We start from the raw sequence: 13,572 nt of genomic DNA, 5'->3' as shown, positions 1-13,572 counted from the left end.
ATAATCCTAAAATTTATATGGAACCAGAAAAGACCTCGAATAGCCAAAGGAATATTGAAAAAGAAAGCCAAAGTTGGTGGCATCACAACTCTGGACTTTAAGCACTATTACAAAGCTATCATCATCAAGACAGCATGGTACTGGCACAAAAACAGACACATAGATCAATGGAACAGAATAGAGAACCCAGAAATAGACCCTCAACTCTATGGTCAACTCATCTTCGACAAAGCAGGAAAGAATGTCCAATGGAAAAAAGACAGCCTCTTCAATAAATGGTCTTGGGAAAATTGGACGGCCACATGCAGAAAAATGAAATTGGACCATTTCCTTATACCACACATGAAAATAGACTCAAAATGGATGAAGGACCTCAATGTGAGAAAGGAATCCATCAAAATCCTTGAGAAGAACACAGGCAGCAACCTCTTCGACCTCAGCCACAGCAACGTCTTCCTAGGAACATCACCAAAGGCAAGGGAAGCAAGGGCAAAAATGAACTATTGGGATTTCATCAAGATCAAAAGCTTTTGCACAGCAAAGGAAACAGTCAACAAAACCAAAAGACAACTGACAGAATGGGAGAAGATACTTGCAAATGACATATCAGGTAAAGGGCTAGTATCCAAAATCTATAAAGAACTTAGCAAACTCAACACCCAAACAACAAATAATCCAATCAAGAAATGGGCAGAAGACATGAATAGACATTTCTGCAAAGAAGACATCCAGATGGCCAACAGACACAGGAAAAAGTGCTCCACATCACTCAGCATCAGGGAAATACAAATCAAAACCACAATGAGATATCACCTCACACCAGTCAGAATGGCTAAAATTAACAAGTCAGGAAATGACAGGTGCTGGTGAGGATGCGGAGAAAGGGGAACCCTCCTACACTGCTGGTGGAAATGCAAACTGGTGCAACCACTCTGGAAAACAGCATGGAGGTCCTCAAAAAAGTTGAAAATAGAACTACCCTATGACCCAGCAATTGCACTACAGGGTATTTATCCTAAAGATACAAACATAGTGATCCGAAGGGGCATGTGCACCCAAATGTTTATAGCAGCAATGTCTACATAGCCAAACTATGGAAAGAACCTAGATGTCCATCAACAGATGAATGGATACAGAAGATGTGGTATATATATATATATATATATATATATATATATATATATATACAATGGAATACTATGCAGCCATCAAAAGAAATGAAATCTTGCCATTTGCGATGACGTGGATGGAACTAGAGGGTATCATGCTTAGTGAAATAAGTCAATCAGAGAAAGACAACTATCATGTGATTTCCCTGATATGAGGAAGTGGAGATGCAATGTGGGGTGTTATGGGGGTAGGAGAAGAGTAAATGCAACAAGATGGGATTGGGAGGGAGACAAACCATAAGTGACTCTTAATCACAAAAAAAACAGAGGGTTGCTGGGGGGAGGGGGGTCGGGAGAAGGGGGTGGGGTTATGGACATTGGGGAGGGTATGTGCTATGGTGAGTGCTGTGAAGTGTGTAAACCTGGCGATTCACAGACCTGTACCCCTGGGGATAAAAATACATTATATGTTTATTTAAAAAATTTAAAAAAAAAAAAAGAAAAAAGAAATGCCGAGCTGTATCTGTTCATACACATAGATGGACACAGGTTCACAAGTGGCCTGCGTGGTTGGTAAGATTTGTTCTCAGGAAGTTCTAGAGATAATGATGTAGGGACCAACTTCATGCAAATAGTATTACAGCACTAGGGTTATGAGGTCACCCAGAGAGTGTGTAAAGTAAGGAGAAAGGTACATCTAGAAAAGGTCAGTGTTTAAAGGTTAAAAAGACAAAGTTTCAAACACACTGAGAAAGACTGGCCTGAGGTGGGGGGAGGAAAGCCAGATGTGTTGCCCCAAGATTTCAGGAAGGAAAGAGTGACAGCCATGTCAAATGCTGCTGACAAGCCAAGTGCAGGGACAGACGCTATATCCCGTGACCCTACCAACAAGAATAGATTTTTGCGGAGCACAGGAAGCTGCTACAAGGCAACTGTTCCCCTTTCTCTTGTCAAACAGGGGGGATAGGTTGGAGGAGGGCCTTTGGGAGCTACAAGAAGAGAAAGAGCTTTCTGATTAACAAAGATTTGGGGGGGTTGGTCAAAGGTTAGGGTGAAGACACAGGCACAGACTGGAATCAAAGCTTGTGGTGTGGGGCCTGATCAGGGAAACTGTCTAGGTTTGAGTCACTTACAGGTGTGAGCCTGGGTGAACTACTCAATTTCTCTGTACCTCAGTTTCCCCATCAGTGAAGTGGGTTGTCGTGAGGTCTAAATGAGTTCATTCGTGTAACATATTTGCACAATGCCTGGCATACAATGATCCTTTGGGGTTAGCTCTTCTTAGTATTTCCTTCTTCTCTGGGGGTTGTGTCAACCTTTGGAATTCTGATTAAATCTTTGAGAAAAAGAGCCCCCAGTACCTATGAGATTGGATTCTCTTCAACCTGAAAGGAAAAAAAAAAAAAAAAGAACGTTTAGAGATAGACTTATTTTGATCTAAATGGAAGGAAAGGGAAGGCGCATGGAGATACTGGCTTTGTCACCCCAGGAGAAGTAGTGACGTCTGTGAAAATGGAGCAGGGGTTGCAAACTACTGCCCCCAGCCTGCTTTGCAATAAAACAGTCATGCCCATTCTGTTACACGGAGTCTGTGCCTGCTTTCATGCCACAGCTGCAGTGTTGAGTAGCTGCCACATGGACTGTATGGCCTCTCAAAGCCTAAAATATTTAGTATCTGGCCCCTTAGAAAAGAAGTTGCCAACCTTTGATATAATCAATACTTCCAAAATATTATGAAAGCATCTAACAAAAAAAAAAAAAATCAAAGTACTTGGGAATGTGGATTCTACATGAATTACTTGTATGATTTCACTGCCCAAAAGTATAAAGGAGCCACAGTTGGGCTGTTAGAAATACAGGATCCACAATGGTGGAGGAGATTGCCGACCAAGCTGGAAATACTACGTTGAGTTTGCAGCAGTTCTATCACAATCTAGAGCAGCATTGTCCAAAAGAATTTTCTGTGATGATAGAAAAGTTCTAAATTTGCACTGTCCAATATAGTAACCACCAGCCACTTATGAATATTGTTTGACTGAAGAAATGAATTTTAATTGTATTTAACTTTATTTTAAATATAACTAGCCATATGTGGCTAGTGGCTACCAGACTGGAAAATGCCAATGTAAAGTATTCAGCATCGTGGAAGTAGTTGTATGATAAAAAAAAAAAAAAAAAAAAAAAAAAAAAAAAAAAAAAAAACACATTTTATTTGGTAAATGTTTTTAACTTTTAACTTTATTCTGGGCATACAAAATAAGACTCAATTAAACCCCAGCAGGTAGACAGCTGCCTACAAAACTAAAATACAAGGATATAAATGCCACGATGATAGATAAAAATTGAGTGTCTACTATGTGCCAGGCTTTGGGCAAAGTTCTCAACAGTGTTTATTTTATTTAACCCTTTAAGAACTCAGTAAAATAAATATTATCCTAAATGTCATAATAAAACAAAACACTCAGCAGCCCTAAGAAGACAAAGTAGATTTGTAAGACCATAAGTCATAATGGAACTGAATTCAAACATAAACCCGAATGACTCCAAAACCAAAGGTTCTTTCTAAATAACAGAGAATGAATTTTATGCCACAGGCATAAAAGTCAGGGAGAAATGTATTCTGCTTTTGGAGGGTCAGATTTCTAGGGTTGGGAAGGCCAAGGATAACTAGGGAGGATGGGTGATACTTGAGCTGAATCTTATGGAGAAAGAGTTCTCCATAAAGATAAGAAGGAAAGGCCATTCCAGGCAAGAGGGTACTGTATGAGGAAAAGATGTGGAAGGGCACAAGAGCTGTGGATAGAACATGGAATCAAGATCTTCAGTGGGTTGCTGGTTGGGTTCCTTCTACAGGCTACCTACTGCTACCCTGTATTTACACACATTATCCTAAGCATTGTGGAAGGTCTGATAAATGGTCAAGGCACGATCCCTGATTTTCATGCTCAGTCTAATAGCAAACACTAACAAATATACAGCTAGACTGGTTGAAGTAACAAAGTTACAAAATTACCCTGAGTGACAGAGATTGAACCTCTCCATTGTTAGGGAATGTGATATAGCTTCTAAATAAGTGAGCCTCGCATTTGTCTCAAGTATTCAACCTTAATAAGCGTGGTAGAGACACCAACCAGAATAGTCAGTGAAGGAATTTGTGAAGAATCTAAGAAATGTTTAAGCTGAAAAAGGTCAAGGTCAGGAGTGTTTGCCTTCTATCTTTTAACATATAAAAGAATGTCACAGAACAAAGAGATTACTCTTGTTCTCCATGAGCCTTGATTGCAGAACTCAAAATGAGGGAGGAAAACTCCAGAAGGTAGATTTTGTTTCTACATAATGAAATTTTTGCTAACAGAGGACAATTTTTGCTAACAGATTCTGTCCTTAACCAAACTTTGGTCAGGCTCCTCTAAGCTCTTTTTTGACTAGACCCAACCATGGCACACTTAGTCAGTTTTACCAAAAATACTTCTGGTCAATTTAGTGAAAATCCACCCCTGCATGATATCTGATCGACTTCCTGATCCAACATCCTCAACATCTCATCACCCTGGCCTGCCTTCAACAAGAATCCTGTCAAGTCAGTTTCGCCAGAATCCCCCTATCCTTGCTGTTTCCTCTTAGTAAGTTTCTATCCACTGACCTCTATCCTGTTTCTTGGCTATCCTACCCATTGTCCTTGTCGTGTTAGAAATGGAGCACAGTTCTCTACGGCAATGACTCTTCCCTATTGCAAGGGTTCCTAACTAAATTTTGCCTTCACCGCTTTACCTTTTGTCTGGATCTGGTTTTGACCCGAACATTAGTTGCTCCAGGAAGATATCCATCTTTTCTAGCATACATCTATCCCAACAGACCACCTATTCTAGACATCCCTATTCCAGCACAGAGCTAATATCAACATTCTACTGTTTTTTTCTTGCAGCTCAACTGCAATCACTTTTCTTTTTTCTTTTTTTAAGATTTTATTTATTTATTTGACAGGCAGAGATCATAAGTAGCAGAGAGGCAGGCAGAGAGAGAGAGAGGAGGAAGCAGGCTCCCTGCTGAGCAGAGAGCCCACCGTGGGGCTCCATCCCAGGACTCTGGGATCATGACCTGAACTGAAGGCAGAGGCTTTAACCCACTGAGCCACCCAGGCATCCCCACAATCACTTTTCTATAAGTTCTTAAACCTGAATTGGAGTTTATGTATATTTATTTATAATAATTTACATGTGCAACTAGTTAATCAGGGAAGAAATTCATTTCATTTTCCAAATTTATTATCCCAGTAAATCTCATTTTGGTACTAAAAAGAGTTGCCCTGACTTGAATGACGTTGTCTTTGATTATATACTATAGAAAGTGACAACCTTCAAATCCAAGGTCCTGGCCTTTTAAGGAAGATCTCAGATCTCTAAATAAAATGTCTAATATGGTACACACTGTGAAATAATACACGAGCATTTCTTCTCAAGTACTGTATAATCCAGAGTTTTCCCTAGTCCATAATGCTAGCCTTCTCTCACATTCCCACACTTTCTTTGCTGATTTATTTACCTGTCTCTAAGACCCATTGGGCACCCTTCATCTGCTCTACATCATAGGCTAATCCTTGCAACTGAACTTCCTAGGCTCCCTTGAATAATGCTTGTTATGTGTAGCCAATGGGGGGCACTGCTGGAAGACTAGAAAACTAAAGATTGTTTGATTTGGATGGCATTTCCAGTAGTGGCTTATCTCTTCTGGGGTCTTAACTCCTGCCAATCTGCCCTTCCCATGGTTACTGCTCCACCAACTGCCAGGCACCTGTGTAGTCCTATGCCACTACCTTCTCCCTTTGACCCCTCAAAATGTAAATCCCATGTTTGCTAGTCTTTAGATTTCCGCTCTGTCCTTTATTATATGTGTATGCATATGCAAGTATGTATCTGCCAAATAAACACAGCACAAAGGTCCCCTTTATTCTTTTGCTTTTCCAACACCTTTCCTTTATTCTGGGCATAGCAACTAGTTCTCTATATTGAACTCTGTTAAATTACCTCTGTGGTTCTATTTTCCTCATAGGACCTGGTCTCACCCCATTATCTAATTTATTGGGGGGGTTTATATAATTCTAAAGTGTGGGTTTAAAAAGTGAGTGGAAATCATCAAACGAAGCTGTATTAATTTAAGGAAAACCTGTTCCTTCACTTGGTCTAAATCTTAAGTGATGGCTTTTGTAGCCTCTTCTCTTCCTTGTCATCTAGTTTAAAGTTCCTCTCCCTGATACAAAACTGGCCATTGCATCATCTTGTGCTTGAACACATTATACCTTCAAGTGTCAGAGATTTCATTTTGGATCCTTATTAGACTTTAAACCCAACTGAATTAATATGAATCCTTCGATAACAAAACCTATTTGGAAAATCACTCACAGGAATTCCTTTATCTCTTTTATTTTATTTTCTATTCTTATTTTTTCTTCCTGCCTATTGCCTTTTTCTCTTTTCCCCCATGGAAATAAAAGACATGATCAGAACAACATTTAACCAGCCCACCAACATGACCTCTATCTTCCTTTGTGTCAAAAGAGGGAGACGTTGCCATGGCAACTCTGGAGGAGACACTCTTGACTTCCTAGATTGCAATCTCCAAAAAGGACTGTCTTTCAAAAAAAAAAAAAAAAAAAGGACTGTCTTTCAGATCTTATCCATCCTCGTGTGGGAGGCCTCATATTGTTTTATACAGAATCTCTTTCTTTAATGTGAGACCCATATTTGAAGGACAATGATTATGAATTGTCCCCAGACCAGAGGCATTTGTCAGATGAGCACTATTCACCTACAGATCATTTTGTGCTCAATTGCTTCTCATTCAGCTAATGCCAGGACCATTCTATTGCCTCAGAATCATGAATTTTGACAATCATCAATTACTAAGCCTTTAATATGTAAAATGTCAAGAGAGGCCAGTCTGAAACCTTCCTCCTGAAATGAATGTTATTATCCTACCATTTCCCTATCTCTGACCATTGGTCCTTTCTGCTTTCTGCTTCCCACTCTGTATTTTCATACTAGTCTCCTGCTCCCGCAAACTCACTCTCTGCCCTGAAGTCTATTTCCTCCTGTGTCAAGCATAACTGTAGAGAGGACTAGGTATCACTGAAGTCAAAGGTCACCAGCTTTGGGAATGGAGAAATCAAGAAGAGGGGACATTCCACGCCATGGCAGACAAATTACAGCAACTTCTATGTTGGACATAACTGACTTTCCTCTCAGACTGCTACTATTTCAGGAGCCAGACAGAAATAAGGAGGGAAGGACGGACTCTTTCTTGAACACTGTTATGGTATTGGCCACTCCGGCGAGTTGTAAATCCCATGTAGAGTACTCAGAGTCATCCCATCCCACCCACTGCTCAGCTCCTGCCCTCTTGTCTCTTTCTCCTTTTAGCTCTAAACTGGGAGGTTGGGAGGTGACAGCATTATGTACCAGCACTGTTCTGAGTCCTTTGCACACATACACCTCACCTTCATGTTACTGACAAGGGCAGGAGCTTGCCCAAAAGCCTCCAAGTAGAAAGTTTCAGAAGCAGAATTTGAATCCCAGTCTGATCCAAAGCCTCTTTTGCCTACAACAAATTGAATTTCCAAAGGAGACGATCTGAAAAATAATATGAAGGATCTTTTTATGCACCTAAGTTTCCCACTAGCCTAGAAGCATTATGAGTGAAGGGAGAGTTCATAGGCATTTCTGTAGCCCCCAAGTCTGACACATCAGATATCCTCAATAAGCATGTGTGGAAGGATGAATGAATTTGTTAATACTCACCTCTCTTCTTTATCCTGAACTCAAATTACTGCCAACACCTTTAAAATGGACTTTTCGGCTCTATTCTTCATCACCTCTAACTGAGCTTCAAACAAAACTAATTTGACACTATTGCTTTAAAATTGCTAATAGCCCCCATCAAAATGATAACATGCAAGTTTCTCTTCCCTTCTCTACCCTCAACTTTTATCTCTTCCTTCTCTATCCCACACCAGACAAACTACCCTTCCTCCATTTGCTGAATTAGAAGTCTTGAATTATTCGCAGTTTCCCTATGATAGAGCTTTGAACTTTTATTTCCAGGCTTTGAGCTTTGGGGTAGGCAATTTCCTCCACCTGGAAAGCCCTAGTCTCTCCCTCTCCACCCCAGCCACACACACACACACACACACACACCACTCCTACCTTGCCTTATTTGTCTGCAAACTTCTATTTCTCTGTTAAGAACTGAATGCTTATGTCCCCACCAAATTTTTATGTTGCAATTTTATTCCCCTAGTCAATGTGATGGCTTAAGGAGGTGGGGTTTTGAGGAGGTGATTAAGTCTGTAGGAGGTCATGAGTGTGGAACCCTTGCAAATGGGATTAGTGCCCTTGTAAGAGTCACAGGAGAGCTTGATTTCTCTCTGCTCTCCGTTAAGGATAGGTTGTGAATCTGCAACCCAGAAGAGGGCCCTCACCAGAACTCAGCCATGCTGGCACCCTGATCTCAGACTTCCAGGCTCCGGAACAGTGAGAAATATATGTCTGTGGTACCTCATTATTTCAGCCAGACTGATTTAGACACCCTCCTCTAAGGATTAGCTCCTTGGGATTTGCCAATTTCCTGAATACCTATGATTTCTGCACCTTACACAGATATCCACTATAGAAATTATTGTATGTTGTTTTCACTATCTACTTCCTCTCTGTTTTATGCACTTGCTAAAGGCAGGGTCCATGCCTTTTCATTTCTTTTTTTTTTTTTTAATTTTATTTATTTATTTGACAGACAGAGATCACAAGTAAGCAGAGAGGCAGGCAGAGAGAGAGGAGGAAGCAGGCTCCCCGCTGAGCAGAGAGCCCAATGCAGGGCTCGATCCCAGGACCCTGGGATCATGACCTGAACCGAAGGCAGAGGCTTTAACCCACTGAGCCACCCAGGCGCCCCCATGCCTTTTCATTTCTATAATCCTAGGACTAGTATGCTACCTGATGCTGTGAACCTGGAAAAAAAAATCAATTATTTGTCCAAAATAAGAAGAAGGAAAGAAGGGACCATGAGAGAGATGACCCTGGGTTTGGTTGAGAAGAGGAACCTATGGGAACAGTCATGCAGTGAATACATTTTGGTCTTTGCGGCAAGGTGGGCAAGAAAGTTTTGAGGCCTGGGACATTGTCTGACATAACCAACCCAATGACTATGTGATAATAATAATGATTAGGAAGGTAGAAAATCTGGGAAGACAAGAGTCAGCAAGATCAACTTCTACATCTAACTTTATCTCAAGCTGCCCCTCTCTGGAATCTCTGGAAGATTCATTACCAAATCCTATAGTATAGATTCAGAAGCAATGCTTCTGAAATCATTAAATTTATTGGCTTTCAAGTCAAAATATTTTGCGATACAAGATCATGCCTGATGCAAAGAGTGTGATATTGCCTTGTCAATTGGTTTTTTTCTACTACCAGTAATCAAAGAACTCAGGAACATATTTCTTAGGACCTAAAGCACAGAATATATTAGATTTAAAGAAAATCAAAAATTAAAACACTTAGAGGAATGGGAATTACATTTTATCAACTGTAAAAAGCCTGGTTCATGTTACTATCTCCCATGTGTTGTGTTTAATGTTAAGATAAAAGATAGGTTACATTAGCAGAAATGTGGTGATATTTAGTAAATAAATACAAATTTTTTGAAGATTTTATTTATTTATTTGAAAGAGAGACAGTGAGAGAGAGCATGAGCAAGGAGAAGGTCAGAGGGAGAAGCAGACTCCCCATGAAGCTGGAAGCCCGATGTGGGACTCGATCCCGGAACTCCAGGATCATGACCTGAGCCGAAGGCAGTCGTCCAACCAACTGAGCCACCCAGGCGTCCCAATAAATACAAATTTTTAAAAACTTAAAACAGCATAGTAAAAGCAGCTTATTCTGAAATCCAGGCTCTGAAACATTTTTTAGGACTGACAATTTTTTGAGATCAATAATAAAGGCTAGAAAGTGTCACAAATACATGTTCCTCAACTCAAACAAAAGTAGAAAGAATATTCAATATCATGAACGGTTTATTACCACAAATTGGATAATGAATGTCCTTTGGTCTTTATCAATATAATAATTTTGACATTTTTATATGGATAATATTTATGCTGGAATGATTAACACCAGGCTTTCCTTCATCTTATTGTTCTGGTTGTTTGTTTGTTGTACTGATTAGAGCATTTAGTATAGCAGAAGGTACAGTTGTTGACTAATTTTTTTTAGGATTTTATTTATTGATTTATCGAGAGAGAGAGAGCAACAACGAGGGGGTGGCAGGGAAGGGGAGAACCAGTTCCCTGCTGAGGAAGGAGCCTAATGTGGGACTCAATCCCAGGACCCTGGGTTCATGACCTGAGCCGAAGGCAGATGCTTAACCAACTGAGCCACCCTGGTGCCCCTACAGTAGTTGGTTAAGTGATGACTATAGTCATGTATTAAGAGTCTACTATGTTTCAGTCACTTTCCCAAGGCTACCTCTGAGCTTCATAACAATTCTTAAAGGAAATTATTGTCAGTGCCTCTGGATTATAGATGAGGAAATCAAGGATTCAAATAGACTAAATAATTTGCCTAGGGTTTCAGAGCTCATAAGAAGATTTGGAACTTGGACTCTATGCAATCCCATGAGATTCCATGAGACTCTAAACCCATACTTGTCTCAGTACCATTCAATCTCAGATGCCAGGACTGCTCTGAATAGAATACAGAAGAGTGGCACATACCCAGAAAAATGTATCTGGAGAGAAAGCCTCTTTCCATCAGAGAACTGGACTGGAGAAGCCCATTTTGAAGGTCCACACAGGTTTTCAAAGAGGAAAAAATGCCAAGGTTAAGATAAGCTATTTAAAATAATCTCTCTAGAAACATTATTTTTTTATTTTTATGAACATGAACAAAAGAATAATGAAAGAGAATAATGGAAAAAACCCAAACAAACCCTGAGACTAAGCACAGTCATGTCCTGTTACAATGAGAACACCCAGAAGGCCCAGACAGGAATGATTGGCACCACGTCTGCCTTGGCTACCTATAAAACCAAGAAGGGACGTGATGGTCTTTTTGATGTCTCAGCTTGGCTAGCCACAGTCCCCAGTTTTTCAATTAAACACTCTAGGTATTGCTGATTAAAGTCCATAATTAGTTGACTTTAAACAAAGAATAGCATCCTAAGTAATCTGAGTGATCCTGATTCAATCAGTGGGAGGCTGTTAAGGGCAGGACGGCTCAGGCTCCCTGTCCAAAGCTACAATACTTGGCAGTTTTCTTAAACCTTCTTCATGCAATAGTGGCAACTGTCTCTAAAATAAGTCTCAAAAGCCAAGTCACATAATCCTAACTAAATACCACTAATTTTTCTCATGAGGGACTAAGGGTTAAATCCATTATGCTGATCAACCACACACTAATTTCATCAATGAAAACTGATTTCTAACATTCACAATGTTGATTAGTGAAATCTCTAGTGTTGACCAGAAGTAGAAGCAATGCTTACAGCAGCCACCTATGCAGAGTAGCTATTCTGATTAAATGCAAACTTGCCACCCTCCCCTTAGAACAGCTTAAATTAACATGAAACACACTGCTATCTCAAGGTATTTTGAAGCAAATTGCAGATATCATAATAAGTACTAAAACTAAGTATCTAGGAGGAAACCAGGTTTTCCCTAAACGATGGTGCTGTTTTGGTGTCTTTCAGGTTGTGACACCCATCACTAGCCAGCAAGCTGGCATGTTCAAAAAATTTTATTTATTTATTTGACAGACGGAGATCACAGGCAGGCAGAGAGGCAGGCAGAGAGAGGGGAGGAGGCAAGCTCCCCGCTGAGCAGAGAGCCCGGCGCTGGGCTCAATAAGCTGGCATGTTTGACTAAGCCTGTATCTACCCCTAATTATTTCTTTTTATTTTTTTAAAGATTTTATTTATTTATTTGACAGAGAGAGATCACAAGTAGACAGAGAGGCAGGCAGAGAGAGAGAGAGAGAGAGAGGGAAGCAGGCTCCCTGCTGAGCAGAGAGCCCGATGCGGGACTCGATCCCAGGATCCTGAGATCATGACCTGAGCCGAAGGCAGCGGCTTAACCCACTGAGCCACCCAGGCACCCTACCCCTAATTATTTCTTGAGAAAGAGGAAAATTCTACTTCCGGGCCTTGATAGGTTGAGATAAGAAGGGCGACACAAGTCTCTCCCTCTGAACAAGATCAGATTGTCATTTGGGTGGAGTTTTTCTTATTAGAAGTTTGTGAAAAATTAAATTTGCACTCTTTGAGAGAATCCCTTAAAATAATAACCTTCATATGGGAATACATAAACTGCTGAAAAATTATTTATTAAATACATTTCACATTTTTAGAGGAACACATATATTTAGGTTATTCAAAACATACAGGTCATGTGAAACCTCCAACCATCAGAAATATGAATGTCTAGAAAATAGAATGTCTAGGAATTCTGATCCTGAACGCAAAAATGAGATCGACAAAGGAGTGCCAACGTGAATATCCCAAATTCTCCATCAAACACCTAATTTCTTATCTTTACAAAGGCAAGCCTCCCCAAGTCTAGTTGAAGACTGGGGTTATTCATCAGGTAGAGAGCACAGAATGTGTTTCACTTGGCCAAATGTCTATGAATTGTAATGCTAAATCCTGAGCTTGGGCACCAAGGAGTCAAGCAGCTGGTCCTCCTCCACACTTTCTTTTTACCCGATCATCAAGCATTTGATGGAAACCAATTTGCTCATGAAATTCTAAGGGGAGGGGCGCCTGGGTGGCTCAGTGGGTTAAGCCGCTACCTTCGCTCAGGTGGTGGTCTCGGGGTCCTGGGATGGAGCCCCACATCAGGCTCTCTGCTGGGTGGGGAGCCTGCTTTCCCCCCTCTCTCTGCCCGCCTCTCTGCCTACTTGTGATCTCTCTCTCTCTCTCTCTCTCTGTGTGTGTGTCAAATAAATAAATAAATAAATAAAACCTTTAAAAAAAGAAAAGAAATTCTATGGGAAGAATGGCACAGACCTTGCTGGCCATTACTTTCACTAGGCTCAAGAAGACAGTCACAAAATGCAAAGACCTTTGAAGATGTGATTGCTAATTTATTTACAAATTGACATTTATTGAACATCTGCTATTTGGCAAAGTCAGGATTCATAGGTGGGAGCTCAAGCAGGTGGAAGACTAATTCTAGCTACCCTCAAGGATTTCATAGTCAGTTGGGAAAGATAAACACAAAGCGGCATTAAATCAAGTGAGTAAGTGCATTAAATGTACGTAACCAAAGGAACTGTTTGTGAAAATGAGACAAAATAGTGCTGGAGAAAATGATACTTTCTACCCTAAGATGAATAATATAGTGCAAGGAATGTGGATCTGAGTTCCTACGACCTGTAAAAAATTTGCATTTGTCACCCTTTTATCTCTCACACCCAGC

This window comes from Lutra lutra, chromosome 3 (genome assembly GCF_902655055.1).
Source record: "Lutra lutra chromosome 3, mLutLut1.2, whole genome shotgun sequence".
Lineage (NCBI taxonomy): Eukaryota > Metazoa > Chordata > Mammalia > Carnivora > Mustelidae > Lutra > Lutra lutra.
This window is presented reverse-complemented; position numbering follows the sequence as displayed.